Source organism: Lolium perenne, chromosome 3 (genome assembly GCF_019359855.2).
Source record: "Lolium perenne isolate Kyuss_39 chromosome 3, Kyuss_2.0, whole genome shotgun sequence".
NCBI classification, from domain to species: Eukaryota; Viridiplantae; Streptophyta; class Magnoliopsida; order Poales; family Poaceae; genus Lolium; species Lolium perenne.
In genome coordinates, this window is record NC_067246.2 from 242,567,904 (window position 1) to 242,574,724 (window position 6,821).

At 47.2% G+C, this 6,821-nt stretch overlaps 1 pseudogene; it reads left to right on the forward strand.

Moving 5' to 3' along the window:
* The first annotated feature begins 249 nt into the window (after positions 1–249).
* Positions 250–2,607, forward strand: LOC127343800 (cell division cycle protein 48 homolog pseudogene; annotated as a pseudogene).
* Positions 2,608–6,821: the final 4,214 nt, after the last annotated feature.

The window sequence follows — 6,821 nt, forward strand, 5'->3', positions numbered from 1 at the left end:
AGAGGAGAGCACGCACGGATTGGGAAGTTATGTTGCTAGTCGCGAAGGAACGGGCTACCCGGTCGGAGTCGACTTCCAGTTCCAGGACGAGTCGGCCACGCTCGATGCCTTAAAAAGGAGGACTAGCCCCACTGTTTCCTCGATCCTCACCAGACCGCAATCATCTTTTCGTCACAACCCACGCACACGTTCGATCGAAACTTCAAATCGAGCCAAACGAATCCAAGGACTAGAGATCAGTTGAGCGCGATGGCGAGCGCGTCGTCGTCGAAGAAGGCGGCGAACCGGCTGGTGGTGGAGGAGGCGACCACGGACGATAACTCCATCTGCAACCTAAACCCGACCACTATGGACGAGCTCTCCATCTACAAGGGCGACATCGTGCTGCTCAAGGGCAAGCGTCGCCGCGCCACCGTCTGCATCGTCGTCCCCGACGAGACCTGCGAGGAGCACAAGCTCAGGCTCAACAAGGTGGCCCGCTCCAACCTCAGGGTGCGCATCGCCGACGTCGTGTCCGTGCACCTCTGCCCCGACGCCAAGTACGGCAGGCGCGTGCACGTCCTCCCCGTCGACGACACCATCGAGGGCATCACGGGCAACCTCTTCGAGGCCTACCTCAAGCCCTACTTCGCGGACGCCTACCGCCCGGTGCACAAGGGCGACCTCTTCCTCGTCCGCGGCGGCATGCGGAGCGTCGAGTTCAAGGTCATCGAGATCGACCCTGCCGTCGACTACTGCATCATGGCGGCGGACACGGAGATCTTCTGCGACGGCGAGCCGGTGAAGAGGGAGGACGAGGACAGGCTCGACGGCATCGGCTATGACGACGTGGGTGGCATGCGTAAGCAGATGAATCAGATCAGGGAGCTGGTTGAGCTGCCGCTTAGGCATCCGCAGATTTTCAAGTCTCTCGGCGTGAAGCCTCCCAAGGGCATCCTCTTGTACGGCCCTCCCGGCTCCGGCAAGACGCTGATCGCTCGTGCGGTGGCAAACGAGACGGGGGCCTTCTTCTTGTGCATCAATGGCCCCGAGATCATGTCCAAGATGGCTGGAGAGAGCGAGAGCAACTTGAGGAAGGCGTTTGAGGAGGCCGAGAAGAACGCTCCGTCCATCATCTTCATCGATGAGATCGACTCCATTGCTCCAAAGAGGGAGAAGACACACGGTGAGGTGGAGAGGCGCATCGTGTCCCAGCTGCTGACGCTCATGGACGGGATGAAGGCACGAGCACACGTCATCGTAATGGGCGCCACAAATCGCCCCAACAGCATCGATCCTGCTCTCAGGCGTTTCGGGAGGTTCGACCGTGAGATCGATATTGGCGTGCCAGACGAGATTGGGCGCCTTGAGGTACTGCGCATACACACAAAAAACATGAAGCTCTCTGAAGACGTCAACCTTGAGGTTGTCGCCAAGGACACTCACGGGTATGTTGGTGCCGACTTGGCCGCGCTCTGCACCGAGGCGGCGCTCCAGTGCATCAGGGAGAAGATGGATGTGATTGACCTCGAGGACGACACAATCGACGCCGAGATCCTAAACTCCATGGCTGTCACCAACGACCACCTCAAAACTGCTCTCGTCGGCACGAATCCTTCGGCGCTTCGTGAGACCGTCGTGGAGGTGCCCAACGTCAGCTGGAGCGACGTCGGTGGTCTCGACGGCGTCAAGAGGGAGCTGCAGGAGACCGTCCAGTACCCCGTGGAGCACCCCGAGAAGTTTGAGAAGTTCGGCATGTCGCCTTCCAAGGGCGTCCTGTTCTACGGGCCACCAGGCTGCGGCAAGACGCTGCTGGCCAAGGCGATCGCCAACGAGTGCCAAGCCAACTTCATCAGTATCAAGGGGCCCGAGCTGCTCACCATGTGGTTCGGCGAGAGCGAGGCCAACGTCCGTGAGATCTTCGACAAGGCGAGGCAGTCAGCGCCGTGCGTGCTCTTCTTCGACGAGCTCGACTCGATCGCGATGCAGCGCGGCGGCAACGTGGGAGACGCCGGTGGCGCGGCGGACAGGGTCCTGAACCAGCTGCTGACCGAGATGGATGGCATGAACGCCAAGAAGACGGTGTTCATCATCGGTGCCACCAATAGACCAGACATCATCGACTCAGCGCTGCTCCGTCCCGGCCGCCTCGACCAGCTCATCTACATCCCCTTGCCGGACGAGGCCTCGCGACACCAGATCTTCAAGGCTTGCCTCAGGAAGTCTCCCGTGGCCAAGGACGTCGACCTCGGCGCGCTCGCAAGGTTCACGACAGGTTTCAGTGGCGCCGACATCACCGAGATTTGCCAGAGGGCGTGCAAGTATGCCATCAGGGAAGACATTGAGAAGGACATCGAGAGGCAGAGGTCAGGCATGGAGGTGGACGGCGGGCAGGAAGATGAAGTGGCTGAGATCAAAGCGGCGCACTTCGAAGAGTCGATGAAGTACGCGAGGAGGAGCGTGAGCGACGGTGACATCAGGAAGTACCAGTCCTTTGCTCAAACGCTGCAGCAGTCCAGGGGCTTCGGCACCGAGTTCCGCTTCCCAGCGCAGGCACAAGCGGCAGAAGCTTCTCCCAATGCCTTCGACACCTCGCTGGCAGACGATGAGGATGATCTCTACAACTAATTTGGCGGGTAGTTAGCATAGATAGGTTCTGATTTTTCTTTAGCTTTTATCAGTACACATGTAACTGAATTTGGCATGAGTTTTCCTATCATATGTTTTCTCATATAGTTAAATATACAGATGATTTAATCGAAGAAGTAGCATGCCATTATGTTTTTGGGTGGCTTCAGAAACAGTGACAGGGATGATAGTTTTTACTTGCTGCAACCTATCGGTTTTGGGGGCAGAAATAGTAGAACTGATGCATCACTCTGTTAAACACCTCGTTTCTGAAGCTGTTCTTTTAGTTACAGATAGAGCTCTTGTATGTGTAAAGAACCTCGATACAATATTCATCCAGTGTAAAATTAGTAGCAACAATTAGTAATGCCAGATGTAGGTTAAAGAATAATTCTCACACAGTGAAGGTGCAGATAAAAAATATTATTCATATCCAAATCCTCAAGTAATCACAATCCATAATACAAGTCAAACATAGTATCCTGAAGTATAACACATTCGCGGGAGTATCTATTCCTAGATGTCTATTATGTCACAGTTCCTCACGACTGAACAGGTGCTCCAGAAAGGCATCAAATATCCATTGAATATTTAACTGTATGGCGACCCAGGATTGAAGTACTGGAAATTAGAAGATCCAATATTAAATGTAAATAATTTTACAAAAGAGTTTAAAAAAAGACTACATGAACAATAAACACCAAGGAAAATATGAAATTTTGATGCCCATTACAACTATGAAACCTGATCAAACAAAACAACCAATAAGCCAGGCTAATGACCTTCCTACAATGATCATCCGACACATGATTCAAAAAATTGTCATGATTTTTTTCCGATGAAAGCTTAACCATTAATTCAGAGTCTAAATACATCACATTAGAAATCCCAACTCTACAGCACCTCACTCTCCTAAAGGGGTGCACTCTTTCTACTTTGCTAAGGTAGGGCATAGAGGAAGTTTGTCAACTAAAACACATTTCTAATTTGGAAAATTAAATGTGTTGACAACTACCAAGTCCAAAGGGAAATTTGTTAAGAAACAATGCTTGGAAGGGTGGAGCTGCCTCATCTGGAGGGAGACTGACTCTTGTTAATTCCTGCCTTTTCAACTTGCCTTCCTACATCATGGCAATGTTCCTCCTGAATAAAACCTTCATTGAACTTTGAATAAATATAGGAGACGTTTATTTTGGCATGGTAAGAAGCAAAAATAAAAAAGGTACTAGATGGGTAAGTGGTCGAGAGTATGTAGATCTAAAAAGAAAGGTGGGCTCGGAGTCAAAGATTTAAGAAAATGGAACATTAGCCTCCTTCGCAAATGGTGGTGGAACCTTGAATTCAAACAGTTCTTTGGCAAGATATTGTATAAGTCAAACATTTGAGAAATAAAACTGTAGCAACGGTCAAGGCTAGACTTAATGACTGTCCGTGCTAGAAAGCTATTTTTAAAGTGAAAGAAACCTTTTTTACTGATAGACATGTCAATTTGGAAAATGGCATTATAACCAGATTGTGGAGTGGTTTCGGCTTAAGGTATAATTCTGATGCAAATTACAACATTCCTTTTCGTAGAAGGTTGTGTGGTGATGTGCTCATTCAATGGAATACCATTATTGCAAAATTATTACTCTGAGCTTGTCTAATGATAATGATAGTATCTCGTCATCCTTGAATAACAATTATTTCTCCAGAATCAGTTTATAAATGACTTGAAAGAAATATTGCTGGCTCTCATAGTAGTTGGGTCTGGAAAGAAAAAATGCCCCTTAAAATCAAAATTTTCATGTAGCAACTCTGTCAAGATGATTTCTTACAAGAGAAAACGAGGGATTTTTTTTTGGGCATGGGTCCACTTTGTCTTCTTTTTGCCATCAAATAGAGACCAATTTTCACCTCTTTTTCACCTACAACACTTCGAATGTGGTTTGGGAGTTTTAGGCGCTACCATGGGTGTCAATTGTGTTCCAAACTCTTTTTGGCAGGCTATGGCATGGCTGCATTCTTTCATTCCTTGCTGTCTTTCCCTCGATGACATCCAGCTGGATGTTTTGGTTCCCTTGTTTCTAGTTCTATGTTTTGAACTTTATATATTCTGCTTTGCAGACGCTGCAGCAATCCAGGAATCTGGCACCGAGTATCTCCTTGCCATATGTTTATCACAATTAACTTATAAAGTTATTAAATATATACAAAGCATAGAAGCGAAGAAACGTCCTTTCTTTATGCTCAGGTGGCTTCATTAAGTTGATGATCTTTGTAACTACTTGTCGGCTTTGCTAAAATTTTGGACAGTACAGTTTATGAGGTGCTGCAGATACACCACTCTTGGTAAACACCTCGTTTCCTTCTGCCCTCGGCAAATTAAAAAAGGGTTCAGCCGGCCTGCTTGTACAAGTAGATGCTATGTGGCAGTGGCAATTCCACGTGCAGATTTACAGACTTGGCAAGAAGTCAGCAAGTCAGATATACAGAGCTCTAGCAATTGTACATCACCTCACTACAAAACTCATTCATTGTAATTCCTTGCATGATTCAGTGCAAAATTAGTAGCAGTAACAAGTAGTAATGCCAGATGCAAGATAAGGTATAACTAAAGCACAGTGAAGGTAATGATAAATGAAATTTCATGTCAAAATCATCTGATGATCTCAATCCATGATAGGAGTCAAACATAGCATGTGTCAAAAAAAATTGAGTATATGTTCCTGGATGTGGTGTAGTAATGCCCAATGCAATTATTAAGGTATAGTATTTATAATTAAGGCACGGTGGACGTGATAAATGAAAGTTTCAAGTAAAAATTGACAGATAATCACAATCCATAGTGCAAGTAAAACATTGTATCCAGATGCCAAACTCATTTGCAGGAATATCCGTTCCTAGATGCCTGTTGTATCACTCTGTTTCAGACTGAACAGGTGCTCCAGGAAAGCAGCAAGTAGCCATGAAATATCTGAGACATTTAATAAAACCAGCCACATACAAAGCAACACAAGATGTAAATTACTTGAAATTACAATATCCATAATTCCCCTATTAAACAATTTACAAAATTGTGAAAATAAGACAGCATGAACAATAGATACTGAGGAAAAAATGAAACATAATGCCCATCACAATATGAAACCTGGTCACCAAACAGAGCAACCAGCCATTTTAAGCACATGATTTATGAAGAATCGCATCAGTAAACTATCATGAATTTTCTCGCACTGAAAACTAAACCATTAATTGACAGTCTAAAGACAATATACATTACAAATCCCAAATCTACAGCACCTCCCTCTCCTATAGGGGTGCCCACCCTTTCTACTCCACTAAGATAGGCCAGAGAGCAAGTATGTTAAGTAAAACATATTTGTAATTTGGACATCTAACTGTTTTGACAACTACCAAAGTTCAAAAAGACAAAAAAAAGGGCATCAAGAATCCGATTCAGGGGAGACTCACTGTTTTGCAGCAGGTTTAGGTACCAAACTTTTCAGATAAGTTTCACTTGGAGCAAGACTGCTGTGGGAATTCAGCACGCACAAGGCTTACGTGGCTTGTGTTTTCGGCATCCCAACAACACTTTCTTCAGATTTGGGATTCAGCTGGCAAAGCGCATTACTGGAAGGCCTCATTTGTGCTGTCGCCGGAGTATTACTGCGCTGCATTTCACCTCCCTGGATTGCCTTCGCTTGAGAAATTAGCTGACTGTGCTGCAGAGGCTGGGTGCTGACAGGCTGTTGCACCTGTGGTGGATTCGTGTTGTAATCACTAATCAGACACACCCAGATCAGACGCCAGATTAGCAAGTGCAGCCTGCCATGATTTTTGGTTTGCTGATGGATCTTGCGCGCGCCCGGAGATGTCCACGCGGAGTACTGAAGAGCCTGCATAGTACCAAGAGCAGCAAGAGAACGCTGAGTAGGGTTGGCTGCCCTGGACGTCCTGCTGCTCCATCTCTTCCTTGTGCTCCATAGCTTCCGTGCAGTCCATTCCTTCCTGGCTGTCCATTTCTTCCTGGTGCTCCATTCATTCCTGGCAGTCCATTGCTTCCTGGTGCTCCGTTAAATCCTGGCAGTCCATTGCTTCCTGGTGCTCCGTTCATTCCTGGTTCCTTCCTGGTGCTCTCTTCATTCCCGGCAGTCCATTCCTTGTCTGATGCTGAAGTTCCCGGGAGGAACATCAACGAAATTACAAAGACTCGTCACTATTTTTCTGTTATC